Source organism: Stegodyphus dumicola, chromosome 2, assembly GCF_044657685.1.
Source record: "Stegodyphus dumicola isolate Sdum_Otavi_A_Nest chromosome 2, ASM4465768v1".
Lineage (NCBI taxonomy): Eukaryota > Metazoa > Arthropoda > Arachnida > Araneae > Eresidae > Stegodyphus > Stegodyphus dumicola.
This window is the reverse complement of record NC_140769.1, coordinates 32,641,295-32,659,236: the sequence shown is the minus strand read 5'-3', so window position 1 is coordinate 32,659,236 and position 17,942 is coordinate 32,641,295. Positions and strand designations below refer to the sequence as shown.

Below are 17,942 nucleotides of genomic sequence, written 5' to 3'. Positions count from 1 at the left end.
TATTAACAGCTTATCACTTTTCAAATCACTGCTACCAAATATTACCGGACTATATTATTTTTAAAGAAATTAAATAATGAAGAATCTGCATGCATGTATGTATGCATGGCTCCTGGCACTGTGAAAAAACGATTCCTAGAGGTATCAAATTTTGAATAACATAGTTTCCACCCGAACATGTGTAACCCGGTTTCAACCCGAACATTTGTAACCCGAATTTCTAATTTGTTTTATTATTTGTTTTACATTTTGTAAAACTTTAACGAATTTTTTCTTAACAAACTCAACGATTTGAAAGCAACCAGTGGGAATGTTGTTCGAAATAATATTTTTTTCCCTCAGCGCGCGAGACTGTTGATATTCAGAAAAATGCACAACACTCGTATTTCAATTTTAATTAACAAACTCGGCTCTATGAAAGCAATGTGCTACAGCAGCCGGAAATAAAAATACAGTCAAGTTTAAGTTTTCAAGCGCCAGCGTGTTGTTATTGAGTCAAGCCCAAGATACTTCTAAATTTAATCTGGAATGTTAATGAGTAATAAACTAAGCGATTTAAAAACAATAAAAACAGTTCTTATGGATTTTTTTCTTACTTTTTAATGCGATTGATTTAAATAAACATGTATTAACATCATGAGATGTCTAATTAGAAATACTTGATGTTTTTATGAAATTACACTATCTGGACGCATGAAAATCATTACACACTTTTCAGTTTTTATGATTACTATATTCTAGTTTTCAAAGAAATAATATGGCGAATATAAAAATATGTATCGCAATCTCCAACACTCTCTTGGGAATTCGAAAGATATGCGGTTTTTAAGTATTTTGGGATTTTGCTGTTGAACTGAATTTTATGCTGCGTAAGTGCGAAAAGTCATAATGAATAAATAAAATTAACAAATAAAAAGTTTTTAATAAAAAGAAAAAAAGACACATGTTTCTTAGTAAGCTGTTAGGCAGCTTACTAAGAAAACTGAATATTGATATGATAAACTGAGAAATGACTGAAAAAAATTTAAAAATACGAGCCAACACTTAACATTGTGTCGGGAATTCTAAACATATACTGATATGAATAATTCAAAATTCAATTTCATTCAATTAAATTTCAAAATTTTTTGATTTTGTGGTTGAACTTATGATTTTGTAGTTAGTATTAAGTGCGAGAAAACGATGCTTAATAATAATTTTTTTTTAAAAAGCTTTACTATTAAGCAACATTTTCTTCTCACTTACGCCATATACAATTCAACAGCAAAATTGCAAAAAGTTTAAAAGCAGCAAACGTTTAGAATTCCCGACACAATATTAAGTGTTGGCATAATATTTTTTCTTTCCCTTCCAGTCTTTTCTCAGTTTATCATATCAATGTTCAGTTTTCTTACTAAGATAACTTGCAAAGCTTTTTATTATTATTATTATTATTATTATTAACGTTTTGTGAGAGAATATTCCGGCAATAGCCATTTGCTAGCCGATGTTAAACCACGCTATTTAAATTTGAGGCAGCTTAGTTAGATAAAATTTGTGTAACCTCCGCCTATGATCTCTTTTTAAAAATAAATTTAGCTTATTTTCAGCCTAAAATTTATAATTTTATTCAGCTTAAATCCAGCCTAAAATTTATAATTTAAATTTATAAGCAGCCTAAGAATTTTATTGTAATATCCAAAAGTGGCAAAGTTTTGACTGTAGGCACAAGCTGTGCCTTCTGTCAAATTCACACTTAAATAAAAAAAAGTTTATTTAAAACCTTCATAACAATTTGTACTTTTTCAGGCGGAGAGATAGCTCGCTTATGACCTAAATAAAAGCTTATAACAAAAACTGCGTGTTGAAATTAATACACACACACACACACACACACACACATACACAACGACAATCCATCCCTAAAATAGATTGCCTCTTTATTACTTTATTGGCATGGTGGTAAAAGAGCCGGTTGTATAGCCTTAGATCCGAGTTCGAATTCCGCAGAGTAAGAGCACTTAGAATACTGTCGAGCAGAATGTCTTCTCGAACAGATGGTAGAGTAAGAGGGATGGGAAAACTATGGATTTTTTTCATAATCGGAACGTAGCTGGGCAAACTCGTATTGTCATCTATATGGTATCTAATGCCTACCAAAGTCAGAGGTAATCCTTACTTCTTGGTCGATGTTAATCAAAATTATAACTTGAATTAGCAACAGATTCCCTATTTTTTTCATTTTAATTGGGTACCTCCTCTCTCTATTCTAAAGGCAGCAGTAACGTTTCTGGACTGCGTCATTTCTAAATTAATCCTATCATATGACTTTTACATAAACATGATGACGTACCTAATTTGGAACTTGGAACTGAAACTTTCTCTTACTAAGCTCTCATATTAGATAACTACGCAAAATTACGCTACGCACTTGCTCCTCGGCCTAGACAGACTGTTGCTTGCTGCTTCTCGTGTTGTCGTTAAGTTATCAAAAATGTAAAAGGATCCAAATAGACAAGATTAGAGTACCAAGTGAACAGTGGTCGTAAATGTTAATTGAAATAAAAATGAACACTGAATCTGCCTCGGTTGCCAAGTTTGCTGTTTATTATGCATAAACATTTCAACTAAATCTACGCTATGAATATTTCTACATTATTACATCTAAGTCTACAACATTTTGTCCTCCTAAACAAGATACCAAAAAATGTTATTTTTTATTCCTCTCTCTTTCTATTTTTTTATCTATCTTATCTCTTTCTATTTAAACGTGGACGCAAACAGCAATCATTACGAGCAATTCCAAGACTTATGATAATTGGACATCAAAGAACAAATTTAGGAAGAGGATTTCTACTTTTCGCGAGGATAAGCCAAACACTAGCAGTCCCCCCTGGGACGCAAGGCTTGATTGGTCCAATCGGCTTAAAGCAGTGCCTGTTTAGCACACAGCCAGAAACTTACTGAAATGAACGATCTTGTTATTTTGTATTAGTTTAATTCACGGCCACGAAAGAAAAATGTTACTTTTATGCCAAATTTTCAAAAAGAAACATTAGCGATTAAAAGTCAAAATAAGTTAGTAGATCGCAGGGTACTTCCATGATTTTCCATACACAGTCGCGAATTCTGCTCAAGTAAATTAATAATTTATTTACCTAATTCTGTTTAATAAAAAGAATACACTTGTTAATTATATTTATTGTAAATAAATACTTACTTTACTTGCTGTAATATAATTAATTGTTGTGTTACTTTATTGATTAAAAACTGTGGGAGGAAAAGTTTCCAAATGCATGCATTACTAACATTTTACAATGGACATTTAGTCAAATTATCATAATCTTAAAACTATTCTTTTTTCTCCTGTCTTAACTAATAATAATACTAAAAACAGTGACGGAAGAGGAAGGAAAAAGAACTAGCAATGTCATAATTAGATTTTAGCTTAAATCATATGCAATGCGAAAACGAGCAGCCCGTCAAACAACTATTTTTTAGTTTAAGAAAAATAAATATCTGCTGATATACGAGTATGAAGAACAAATAACAAATATAGATAGATAGCATTCACTCAGGTATACCCTACGATGCACATGGTTCGTACACATTTTTGCACATAGAAATTAAGTACTTTTAAGGACCATTAATTAATAAAATCCCTATCAACAAATGGAACTGAATAATTCAATTAAACTTACCATCTATGCCTGAACTTCACTTTTGTAATACCATCCTAAGAATAAAACAGATCTATAAGTAGGATGCATTATATTAAACATAATTTAATAAATTAATTATAAAAAACTTGACAATACCATCAATTTTGTAAAATTTATCAAATAACATAAATACTTTACACTTATAATAGTTGAACATATTTTAAAGAATATTAGTGACGTTTTATTTAAATTTAAAAAATCGTTAGCTTTATGTTGATTTTTTTTCCTTTTATGTTTCATTTGGTTATGTACTTATTCAGTCTAGAGGTTTAATAAATAGCAGACAGATTTTACGTGAAACGGCATAGGTTAAAATGAGAAGTAAAATCATAATCAGCATGATCTGTGACAAAAGACTGGCTGTTGCCACCGCTGCTGCTTGCTTAATGAGAGACCTGCTCATCAGAACAGATCTGAATGCCTGATGTTGGCATGGTTGGTAAGTTTTGAAAGTTTGGCCTGCCTGATACAGTTAGTGCCCTAGCTTTGTATAGAGTTCCTAGAGTTGTAACCCAGTTAAGATACTTTAAAGTTCCAGTAAGCCACTAAACCACAGCTGATAAGTAGTTTTGCATTGTTATAAGTCTAGCTATTTGTAAGGAATAAGTTTTACGTTAATTTTTGCATTTTTGTATCGTATCTTGTGACCATGGTAAGGACTAATGAAAGGCAACAGTTCGCTTTAACATGTAGAGATAACTTTTAAGGGTGAGCAATAATTTACAAATAATTAAATTAAGTAGCTTAGTCATTCTAGATTTACATGGTCACTATTAAACTTTACTTATTTTTTTAAATATTTGTTAAAAAAGCATTATTAAAATCACAAACTAGTAACATTTCACAATTTAAAACACACGTAATTGATTCTTACACAATATTATGATAGTTATACATTAAAAGCTACAAAACATTTATGTTTTGCAAACACAGTACATAATATTTACACATAATATTTATGAGTCTTTTTTGATTAAAACATATAAATTTCCTTCTCTTTAAGCATCTTTTCAAAGAAATTTGTTTCCAATATGCAAGCCAATGTTTTCACTAGTTTCTGCTTAATCTCCTAACTTGCCAATGTCTCCACAATAAACCTATGAGGTTTCACTTGATCTGGTAAACGTTCAGTAGTCCAAAACAACTGACAGACGTGATGCAAATTATTGCCATGTCTGAAATTAACTACAAAGTATTATAAACGCTTAAATAACCTCGTCATTTAAACAGAATTTAGAACATAAAAGCACTTCTTATGCTAACAAAATCAACTACAGCTCGTGGTGACGTAACTTAATATATCCAAATTAAAAATGTGAGTCAAAGACTACTCAGCTTATAAGTTGGTTTAGTAACTCTACCGTAGTAATACATTCAAATGTCGGCAGCGATAACGCAAAGCCGAATAATTACAAATTACCAGAGCTTACAAAAACTAATGCAACGTACAAGCAGACGCCAAAAACACGCTCTGTCTTACAATCCCCAAAACCTCAGTTTGAATACGGTCTAATCAATTTGCAATGGCGAGGAAATGGAAAGGAGAAGTTATAGCAAAGGCTGAAATTATACATAACTAGTTAATTTACATAATAATATCTGTACATATCTTTGAAGAATAATTTGCTTTCTCTTTATGTATTCAGTTTCCTTTCTCAATAAATTTTCTCTTCATTTTAGAATTTTTGGATTTAATTAAAGATTTCTGTAATTCTAAAACACTACATGTATTCAGAATATATAGAAGCTGGTAATTTTATTTCATTAGCAGCATGAACACTGAGAATAACTATGAAATGATATACAATCAGGGCCGGTTACAGAGCCAGTGTGGCAGAATTTTAAAAATTTAGCGATGCACAGGGCAACAAAAGAGAAATATTACTAATAATCAAATATCAGAATAATAAAAATATTGAAAATAAAGACTACCATCTGAACAAAACAAAAGAAATACACAGAGAATCGCGATCTATATATTGATAATAAGTACTAGTTGTTTTAAAATTGTTCGCTATATTACACTGATCAGCTGAATTTTGAACTTTCGCGTAATACCTGGGTAAACCTGGATTTCACTTTTCCTTCCCTTTTTCCACCCTTTCTTCATTTTTTCCCTTGTATTTTTCTTTTTCTTTAGTGGTTATCTAGATATCTATAAATATCTTGTGAGCTTTCTTTTCACTTTTAGATTATCATCGTACATATCTCTTATAAATAGAGAAGCATAGTTAAAGGAACAACAATGGACAGAGGTGAAACAGGATATAATGTCAAGAAATTTATGGCCTTAAAAGTTTCCTACTGCAATTTTCGATAATAAATTTCAACATTAGAATTTTAAAAACTTTTATTTTCTAATTAGTTAGACATAGTTTACAAATTTTCATTTGAAATTAACATTAGATAAACTGTTTTGATTCTAAGAACAAATGCCCCGATTATTTGTTATGTGAGATGTGTAATTTCCTCTTTCTGCTAGAACATGTGTTGTTAATTTATACGATTGTTAACCAGAAGATCAAATAAAAAATTAGTTTAAACAACAATAAATGCTGTTTCAAATATATGTAAGCTTTGAATTTATAATAAAAAGTTAAATTAAATTAAATAAATAAATACTAAAAAACGTGACAATTTATTAAACCTATGAGTATGAAAACTTTAGAACCACTGAAAATTTCAAGATTATTGTAGGTATTAAAAGATGTTCTTCCCATATTATATTACGTATTCTACTGAATAAACATTACTGTATTTCTTGCCCCCTAGTATTAAAGAAAGAAAGAAAAAAATCTGAAAGCTTTCAGATTTTATGTTACTTCCAAAGGGGCGTTTTTTTAAACGTTGTGTGCGTTACTGTTATTTATTAAATTCAACTCAACAGCAATATCACAAAATAATTTAAAAAGAAGCATATCTTTAGAATTTCCGATACACAGTCTCGCGCGGTGGAGATAAAAATGTTTTATTTTTCAGTACACTGTTGCCATTGCTCGCTTTGAAATCGTTGAGTTTGTTAAACAAATATTCATTGTAAATCAAATTAAATTATATTGTAAATCAAATTCCAAATTTTGGCTTACAATTTAAAATAACTTAACGTCTCTACAATTTAATTTCTTTAAATATAATGCAGGGCTCTAATATTTTGTGGCATCAATTTGAATAGTGAAACGCCGTTAAAGAAAACATATAGAGGCATAGACGTGTTTTATCGCATCCCTATTTCACTTAGAAAGGGCGTTCACGTTCTTATAGAGTATAAATTTTACGGTACTTTTAAAAAAAATTAAGTTACATTTGAATAAAGTTAATAAAATTAAAAAACATTTAATTTTATTAAACAAAAATGTTAGATTTAATAAAATTAAACTACATTTAATTAAAATACATTTTACCTGCGAAATAAATTAACAACATCTAATGCGAAACAGATGAAACGAGACCTCTTGTAAATGATCGTATGCTTTACCAAATGACACCACTCTGAAGGTTTGCTTTGCACGTGGGTGCGTAGAAGATTAAGTAAATGTTTTATGTTTCGTACAGTGGCACTTGGCAAAGGTTAGACTTTTTCGTTCCCTTCATCCGTAAATTTAACCAGGACAGAATTTTATATATTAAATGAAAACACTAATGAGCTATTAATGCTCATGAGTGAATAAAAGTAAAGCTAAAATGAACGAAAAATGAAACTACGTTTTATAATAGAATACATCTGAAATATTATAAAGATCTAAAAATAAATTATTATTATTATTTCTAGAAATTAAAAAATAAGTTTTATTGACACACACAAAATTAGTTGTCTGTGCAGTTGAAGACAGAAAACAGTTTTACCTTAGTTGCACTGAATAGATGGAAAACACGTGTACGAAGAGATGTTGAATTCATAATTCTGAATTGAGACATCCAATTGAAAAATCAAAGACTAATATTTAAGACCGTTCTATAATAGCATGCATTCTAATAAAAGTAGTCAACCTTGTTCCGGATAAGCAGATTAAAGGCCCTGAAAATGGAAATGAAACAATTTCAGAGAGGTAAATGGATATTTATTTTTAGTAACTGTTCAAAACCATATGGCTTATACATCTTCAAACATTTTACTTGCGAAATAAATTAACATCTAATGCGAAACAGATGAAACGAGACCTCTTGTAACGGTCATGGTTCATATCAGAGATGATGAAATTCCATTTAAAAGTCAATTCATGAAATTTTATTACTAGCAAGAGAAGAATTTTTATCTCACTGAACTCCCGTCGTTTTCTGAAATAATCTTCTATTAAAACAATATTTATATGCAGAATATAAATATGGAAGTTAGGCTAAATGTAAATATGTTGTTTTCTGTCGCTCACGAAATTCAGAATTTCATTAAAAAGATAATAGAAAAATAAGACAGAAATTATACAAATGCATTTTTCTGAAAAGGTTAAACATATCGAAATGATAAAATTACTAAAACGTGACAAAAAAACGGAAGTTTTGATAACTGTAGGATATCAATGGGGGAACAATTTGTAACACACTTTTTGTTCAATTCGATTTTTGAGCTGTTTTAGAGCTAAATAGGCATGCTGCACCTCATGAGAAAGTGACTACTCTCCGCGGCATCGAGCGTGAATCACAGGATATACTATAGCTCTCCTACTCATCGACATAAACCCTCCGAATGGCGCCGGGTGAATGACGCCTAAGAGACCTGCGACAGACTAGTGCAATTGTTTAGACTAGTTCATCTACACCTGAGAGACTGTAGTAAGTCATTGTCTGTCTACAAGAAGAAAAGATGGCGGGTTACGGTTGCTATAGTAACATAACTAGTATATTTCAAATACAGGCGAACCAAGGATTACTTTATCGTTATTTAGTTTTTGGCGACTGTTGGCTGAGGGGAAAAGAGTTATCATTCGTCTTCAAGACACCCCTAAGGAAAAGGGGTCAAGTCTCGTTTCTACGGCAACAGACAGCTGTAGAATAACGGGCGAGAGCTTTTCTTAAGACAGACAGACTGTAGTGACGCGCATTCCGATGTGGAATCCAAACTCTTGTTAGTATACAAGTTTAGCCAGTGTTAAGTTTTTAATTATATATGAATTGAACCCTTTCCTTATATCTTCCTCTACTAGTTCGCGTCGTAAGTGCTTAAAAAGCCATGATCAGTTTTGTTATATATGTGACAGTTTTACCATTTCCAGTCAAAGGATAAACATCAGTACATTTGTCAGGCAAGTCTATTTTGCCTATTGTAAAGAGAAAATTTATGGTCATGAAAAATCACGGGCCCCTCACAAAGTGTGCAAGCAGTGTGTTGAGAGTTTACGGACCTATCATTTGGCAAGAGACTAAAGATTACACAAGTGACTGTTACTTTTGTATAGTAAAAAACGGCAGAATATAACACGAAAAAGGAATGTACAATAGAGTATCCTCTATCAGCTATAACGCCCAATGCCTCACTCAACTGAACTCCCAACAGCAGTTTTCGAAGAATTATACCATCTTTAGAAATACCAGAGCAAGATTTTAGTGAATATAGAACTGACCTCAAAGAGGAAGATTTTAAAGCAGAAGATGATTCCGTTAGTAAGGGATTTGACCCACATGAGTTGAATGCATGGCACGCGATTTGGGACTGCCCAAAAAAAGCTTCATAGCTGTTAGCATCTAGACTACACGAGAAAAATCTTGCTTGAAAAAAAAAGAGCTCATGTATTCTACTTTCGTTCAAGAGAAAATGTGTTTCTACATTACTTTCAAAGTGCACGTATTACCATAACATACATGGTTTAATGGAAAGGTTGAGAATTTCACCTTATAACTTTTATTGTTTGTTTGGCTCATTTTAATCAAGTATGACAGAGCACATCAAGTCTTGCTGAAGAGAATGATACCTTCGTAGAGGACGTTTTACAGGAATAAAGTCCTAATACAGGTTCAACAGGGTGTCGAACCACCAATTCCCGTTCAGCAGATTTATGCACCTAACTAAACTAGGAGATTTATGTAAATAGGTTTCTCGACCTTTCTAAATTGTATTAGTTACCAATTTTTAAAGATGAATTTGCATAATTTAAAATATAAGTAATAAAATATATATTTCGATCATTATACAAACAACTAGATCACAACAAATCCTGCAACATCAGTAGTCTTATCCACTTGATTACTGGGATCTCTGTAATTCAATGAACCGCAACGTAAGAGCATTATGAATCAGGTACTTCAAACTACGCGCTCCTCTTTCAGAAATTATCATATTAAAGTATGCAACACACACATATAACTGAAATAATACGCACTGGTTCAATTCAAACACAAGCAAAGTAGAAAAAAATCATACACTAAGCATAAAAAACTATACAAGATCATTTCGAATGTTTGAAAAGATGAACAACAGATCTTTGACTTTCACAGAGAAACAATGTTCCATCAAAACGAACTGGATCCACTGATGCGCAAAAGATAATAAAATTAAACAACGAAACCGATAGCATTCGAATGTCCATTAACAGAAAATAAAGCCGTCAAACGCTTTCGCAAATTCGTAAGCCTACTTAATTTAGAATACGTTCCAAATACTTACTTCTTTTTAGAATGAACTCTTGCAGATATAAATTTAACATGAAGTAGTATGAAATTATCAGAGCTTTCAATGGTTTGCTATACATGAAAATCGGAGATACTTAATTTAGAAATAACAGCAAAAATAAAAATATTCGAAAGAAGGGCGGAGAAAGAAGAAAGTAAATTCTATGCAAAATAGCATCAATGGTCCTATATTTGCAATGCACTTAACATTTATTAGGTTAGACTTTCACGACTAGCATTAAAGTTTGGAATTTGAACTCTATATCAACTCATCAGCACAAGTGCTCCTTACTGCTGGATAATTTCTATTATCGATGAGATTTGAAACTGCGACCTTGTCGGCTTGACCTTCTGACGTTAACGTTTTCCATTTAGCTGACTGGATATGTTCTTGCCTAGCCCTTTTATCTGAAGTGAGGCATATTCCGGTCACACGTAAGGATGATAAAGACTCACATCAACCCTTACATATCTAAGAATTCTTAGATAATCACCGTCGTTATGAGCAGACTCAAGAGGAGATTTTATTTCATAATCTCCTTTTTATGTGAACAGAAACTGAGTTACCAAATCCAGCAAGCGACTTCGAACATTTTCCAGTAATCGACTTGACTTTGCAATGTAACGCTTGTATTTAACTATTTTAAATGTTAACTCTACTTCAGTGAAGACAGTCAGGATCGCCCCGTCTTAATCTTCCAGCGAAGTAACACCGAACACAGAAGAATGTTTAAAATAAAACTTTTTATTAATTCTTCAGACTAACAATTTACACAACATGTGTATTAACAAAACGGTCTCAACTATAGTGGGATTAATAGAAACAAAAGTAAAATTAAAATTTAAGTATTAAATTATGAAATTCATAAAATAAAGTGAACCTTCAAGCTTTGGCTCAGGCCTTCAATTTATGCAAGCAAACACGGCTACCAAAGCCAAAATCAAGTGACTCCAGAAGCTGGCAGATTCGACACGATCAGCGAATGCTGCCAAAAGTTCTCTTTTAAGAACTCTGTACTTACAAATATTTACTAATTTGCATCCTGATGGGAAACGACGGAAGTAGAGGTGACAATAAAGGCAAAAATAAAAAGATAATTTGTTAATAAACATAAAACCTGCGCAGTGATGATGTTAGCACTTTTTATGTAATATTTGTCGACTGTGCCTCTTACAGACTTAGACAAACTAGTCTATAACTGCTCTTTTTATATTTTTTTAAACCAAACTCACAATGCGACATAATATACTAAATAATAATAACATGGCATTCAAAATAAAAACAAACTAATTTTACTAATTTTATACGAATAGTTAAAACTTGCTTAAAATTTTGCAGATCCTGGAAGTAAATTTAAAAGAAGACTGATGTTATGTAACAATCATCGGTTTATACTGGTTACAAGCCTTCGTATTTTTGTTATCAATAATGTAATTATGTTGTAGATTCTCGCAGTTTTCCTCATTTATTATGTAATTTTAAAAGAAATACTTTCTGCTATTAACATCAAGATTCCAGTTAAATGCAAAGGTATTCGCGGGACCATTGATGACACTTAGGGATTACATTTGGTCTTCAAAATTTACAACCACTATCTGAATGAAGTTAAAGGTGGCTGAATTAATTTAAATTATTTTTAATTACTTTCGCGTCTATAATGAATCCCTTATTATCATTTTTATCTTAAGCAACATAAATTCTTCATAGAAATATGTGAAAACTAGTTGTTCAGACAAACTAATTAAATTAAAATTCTGAATAACTGCTTACTTTATAACGTAATATCATTCAAGACGAGATTCACAAATATGCAGCAGAAATAAATTCAATAATGAAATAGTACAAGAAAACTAGAGAGAGGTTCTCATATAAGCGCAGTACAATAGGCAAAAAAATATTCCCATATAAGGAATAAATATCTCCCCCCCCCAAAAAAAGGGGGGGAGACATTTAAGTCTTAAGATTATAGTCTTAAAGAAGAGTTTATTAAAAATTTAAGGAAAAGTATTAAAGACATTAAAAAAGTGTAACATGTCACATAATCTTAAAAGTGTGACATATAAATTGCACCACTAGTATTAGGAATAAACAGCACTTAATAAAATCACAATAAAATTGAAAATGTTTTATAAAAACTAGCAGTTTTATTGTATGATAAACCCAAAGGAATCTTAATTTATATTAGTTGGATATATCATTAAAACATAAAATGGAGGTTTAAATTATTCAGAAATGCTTTTATTGCTTTTCAGTTGCTCATTTGTTAACAGCTCAAATTCAAGAGATAGACTTAATTTTTGCTGAATGGCTACGGCTACATTCTTAGAATCAACTATGCGTGAGGGTGCGTGGAAGACAAATTAAAAATCTTACGTAGTGGCGATACTTGCTGCTGTGGATATTTTTTTTTCCGTTTTCTTTGTCCGCCAGTTTACAAGGTACCATCGTTATCTACGGATTTTATTTTTTAAGAACAATATTTTACGTCTTAAAATGAAAAGAATACGCCTTCTCCGAGGAGTAAAAAAACGGCATACATAAAATTATTTTTATCCTTTCATAATAATTAATTTCTCCTCTAATTAGATGAAAAATATATCTAAATTATAGAAATTAGCAATTTTTCAATTGCAAATGAATACGGATGAAGACATAAGATTCCACTTCAGTTAAAAAATTCATTGACATGACAACCATCATGACAACCGTCAATCTACAAGAACGGAGGGGAATGCTAAAATAATATTTAGTTTCTCATTTAAACCAGTGAGCTATTAACATACTATCGCTTAGTCATCTGTATTGAAGACTATGTTAACATCCGGCCGCCTAAAAATAGATTGTATTGTTCCAGTGCATTTACATTTTCTAATTGGTTATTCTGAAGAGGCAGTTTTGCAAATAATAATATTAACTATAAAATTCTGAATACAGATACCTTTGATTAGAAATTTTATCCGGACATAGACGTCAAAATACCCTGTATACACACGGCCTCTTTCAAGTTGAAACTTTTCACGTTATTAAAGAACTATTGCCTTTCTCCGGCCATGCTCCCGTGATGAATAGTAAGCAGATCCCGCTAACGATCTACAAATCGCTCGAATAGAAGTGACAGTACAGCTGATTTTTCACGTTTCTTGCTGCAGGAAAAAAATTAAAAAGGTCTACAGTATGATTAACTGAGACTAGTATATAAAGATATTATCTTGGTGAAGGTGTTTGTGTATTTATGCCTAAAGTTTTTCATAATAATGGGGCTTTAAAGCTAGTTTTGGATAAATCTTATGTAACTATAAATCTAGCCTAATTTAACCTTTTAGAAATTGAAGTGAGCGGTGACCTATCATAACCGTACAGAACCGACCAACTTACAATGTAACCGTACAATGACCGTACAGAACACATTCCCACGAAGCCTTCACGAGTTTTTAGATAAGTGCTATTTTAAAGACCTCACGCCTGGTGGGAATGGAAGACCTCATCGGTTCTAATTGGTGTATTGATGCTCTACCATTTGAAACTACAGTAGAATCTCAGTTAACCAGCAGTAATGGGAACTCACCGATTCCGGAAAATAGATTTTTCCGCATAATTAAATATAGTATATTTAGGAAACTTCATGTTTTGTTACGCCATCTGTAAAAACTGTAACAAACAAAGTCCGTTGGTCCTATTTTTCGATCTACCGGCCATAATTAAGTATGTAATATTAAATTCGCATAAATTATGTAAAATTAAATCATATGTATATTATTTTATATTTCAGAAAAACAAATTAAGTATTATTTTTAAATTATCATATATATTATGAAGAAAGTTCCGAATTTCTTAGATATATAATTATAGGTAATTATAATTAGGTATATATAATTTCGATTGTTTGTTTGCTTATGAGATTTTTGGAGTCTTAAAAATTCACTGTGGAAACAATGAACTTTCATAATAACAAGTATTGACATGTTCGGTAAATTCTACGGAAGTTGTATTTTCGATGAAGGGAGATTTACGAGGATATTTTTCGACACGCAATTATCTCCTTGATAATTACACACAAAATACAATTTTCAAACCGGGGTGCAGTCTTCTGTATTATGTAAGGTTACCTATAAGATGCAGAACCAATGAATTAAAATACTTTATAATCTAGAGATTTAAAAATAAATAAGTAGAGAATACAAAAAGAAAAAAGGCATCATATTTAATGGAAACAATAGATAACTATTTAAAATGGATGAAACATTTAGTTACTTCACAACTCAATATCCGATTCTGAAACAGATTTGGTTATTTTCTTTCTAACTTCTTAGCGATCACAAACTTGCTTTGAACCATTTCCTTCCAACTTTCACTCGATAAATGCTTTATTAACCTAATTAAAGCATACTGAATCGTGTAATTCAATCGACGATGAAATCTGATTCGTGATTACGCTTGTTAAAGAAAGTAAATTGAATAAATTCAATCGAAGAGAACTGTCTTTACACTGGAATCTAATAATATTTAATAGAGAAATTACGTTTCCCAGCAAGAATGCATAAACATCATGAATCAAATGTTTTGCATTTATATGTATGCATGACATGTGACTGAAAATTGCAGTAAAACGTGATATTCCACTATTCTCAGCAAGTTTTCAGTCGTGTGCTGGTAGTGCACTAAAGCAAACTTCAAATAACACGACAATTTCCATACGAAATTCCAACAGTTTTAGTGTAACTGCTTCAAGGAAGGAGACGAAAAGAAAAATTTGAATTGCTAGATATGCACTGTACTCTTAATTCAATTAAGTACCTATCATGAACATAAATCTATGATATGTTATCAAACTTCCAAGATGATTGCTTTTATTCATTAGTAACCGATTGCATCAGGAACAATCGCATCGAATTTTATTAATTTTACTATTTAAAGCAGTCAATGCTGGCGACGCATTTATTGTGAATGCATAGATCTTTGTAGCAGTTACTAAAAATTAATTTATTTGTAAAACTACGGCACATAATGTATATGGGACGGAGATTCCTAACTGGGCGGTATACTGCCCCCGTATGAAACTCCGTATAATTCGCGGAAGTACATTAATACCAAATAAATAAATAAATGCGAATAAAAACATAAATAAAGTAATCTTTGAGTAATTTTTAACCATAAATAAAATAATATAAAACAGTGAAACTGACACCTTTTGAAAGTGTTCGAAAGGTTTGCTAAATTCTTATTTATCTACATTAGCATCCTTCTCAAACAAATTGAAATATTATGTTTCAATGTTAATCATTTATTTTCGAGTTTAGAAATCATTTGAACAATAAATATCGATAAAATTTGTAGATGTGGCAGATAACTATAAATAATACAGTTGAGAAGATAAAAGTTCGGCGAAAAAAATAATAAATATCTTGTTGTTGTGACTGATTAATCTTAAAATAATCTAAATTTAAGCAAATGTTGAGATAACTCAGGTCTATGAGAAATGAACTACCATCAACATTCGCTAAATTTCCGCACGCTTAAGCTACTGAATTAATTTATCTCACAATGCCGCGTAAGCCAACTAAGAAAGGAAAGAAACTTCGTACTTGATATGTCTTTACGATAACTAATAATGCCCAGGGTTAAAAGCAGTATGAAACTTCGTTTTCACTTGATTAGCAAATACTAGGTAATCCCACACTTTGAAAAAATCGCTCATATAATTATGAAATTTAATTTAGAAAGTTGATACACAAGGTAGTCATAACTGAAGTTAACCAGTTCAAAGCACTTTGTAGCTATAATTGGTAAGTGGATAGATGCCAAAATTTCTACATGCACTATTTATTTACTATTCGAAAGATGAAAGACACTGAAAAGGATTATTGTAGGGAAGGGGAAAGTATTCTGTAGGAAAATATCGGCTAGGAGGTGCTGTAGCAAAAATACTGGAAAAAGAACCTTTTTAAGTAAATGAAACAAAGTGCAATAAAAATTTATTATGGGATTTAAAAGTATCACGAAGGAAATCAGGAAAATAAATATTATCAACTCCCGATGAATAGAGTGCGGATTAAACCGACCTCGTCTCAAAAGTGTTTATTGCAGAACTGTGGGAAAATTACTACCACATATCAACAGAATAAAACGAAATTCCTAGGAGAAATATAAAAAAAAGAACAAAATGTGTAGGATAATAGAATTGCTAGGAGATGATGTTACCGTATTCAAAAATTGTTTATATCCACAGCAGTACGTAATTTAATCGCAATTAATATGGAATGTATAAAAAAATTAAATCATCCATTAAAAATTGTAAAAATTAATTAGGTGTACAGCCATTAATATTTTGTTTACTTCTGACTCATGCCGAAATACAAGAACAATGTAATTAAAATCATTACATTTTTCAGTTTAAAGTGCGTCCTTGTTTGATCAGGAGTGCCCAATCTTTAAGACAGCTAGGCCGCAGGACTCGGTGATCAGCAAGGGCTACAACACCGAACAAAAGCACACCAGAGGCCGCATACAGAATTTAATACGTATTGATGACTACAATATATATCATGTTACTATCATGCTTTCTGAATGCATTTATACCTAGTTTGTTAGAAATGAACCACCATGAAACGACCATGAAATTCCAAACTTTTAGTCCTTATTTTAATTTTTGGCTTCTTACACGAAATATGTTGCTCGCAAATAATACATGAATTTAAAAAGGAACATGTTTTAAATACGAAAAATTTGTAAACCACTGTAAATTTATCATTAAAAATGCACAACTCTGAAAAACTTACTTTCACTTAAAATACCTCCTCTTCACACCGCATAAAAGAAATATCATACATTTCCATTTGCAAACTCGAAGAACATTTGCTGTTTAAGCCACACATTTTTTGTTGTCATATGGCTTCAATGGGCTGAAGTCCAAACTGAGTTAAATAATTAATGTTGAATGTAAGACTGCAGCAGTTTTAAATTAATTTCCAATGTTGTTATTCTTTGATGTAATCATTATAAAATAATTTATTAGCTATTACTGGAATTACAAACATATTTTCAGTTAATTAGATAAGCGCTCATATCCAACAAAAAACCATCTACCCAGTTTCCATTTTCAAATTCGCATGCATTCATTCACCCTTTCGTTCATTTTTCGGTTGCGATGCATTTAGTCTTTAAGCTTTTAACCGTACGCATTTTGCATCTACTTCCGCAAACTGTCATTTACATGCGCTTACAAATATACTAAAGGTTCATGGTTTAAAAAAGTTCCCAGGATTTATATTACAATATACAGAGAACATCCAAGATTTAAGCAATGGCTGTATTTCTATTACACAAAAGACAAGTGTGTCAAATTTATATATAAGGACTAATTAAAAATTTTTAAGGTTCTTTTTCTCTTTCCCAGTATTAAACGTGATAATCCTGAGCTGGGTTTTTGTGAAACGTTTTTACGCCATAATTCTGACTGAATTTTCCTCAATAGGTTTTACTCCAGGACAATGCCAAAGCATCATGCATAGGAAGCATTGTCTGAAATAGATCTGTCAATATCAGAATACTCTGCATGTACTTCTACACTTAATGACATGTGATTTCTAGGTATTCTCAATACTGAAACAACAGTTACGGGATACGAGGTTCTCTTCAGATGA

The 17,942-nt window shown here is 31.4% G+C and overlaps 1 protein-coding gene across 6 annotated transcripts in view; it reads right to left on the bottom strand.

The window, feature by feature from the left end:
* LOC118190443 (uncharacterized) overlaps nt 1-17,942 on the bottom strand; it is a 495,778-nt gene that overhangs the window by 382,505 nt on the left and 95,331 nt on the right. For 4 of the 6 annotated variants that reach the window (XM_085810551.1, XM_085810554.1, XM_085810553.1 and 1 more), the window contains one exon: nt 3,681-3,715. The gene's annotated coding sequence lies outside the window, so the exon portion shown is untranslated. Of the gene's footprint in view, nt 1-3,680; nt 3,716-7,544; nt 7,717-17,942 lie in introns of all 6 variants that reach the window. The other 2 variants (XM_085810552.1, XM_085810555.1) reach the window with 1 other exon arrangement.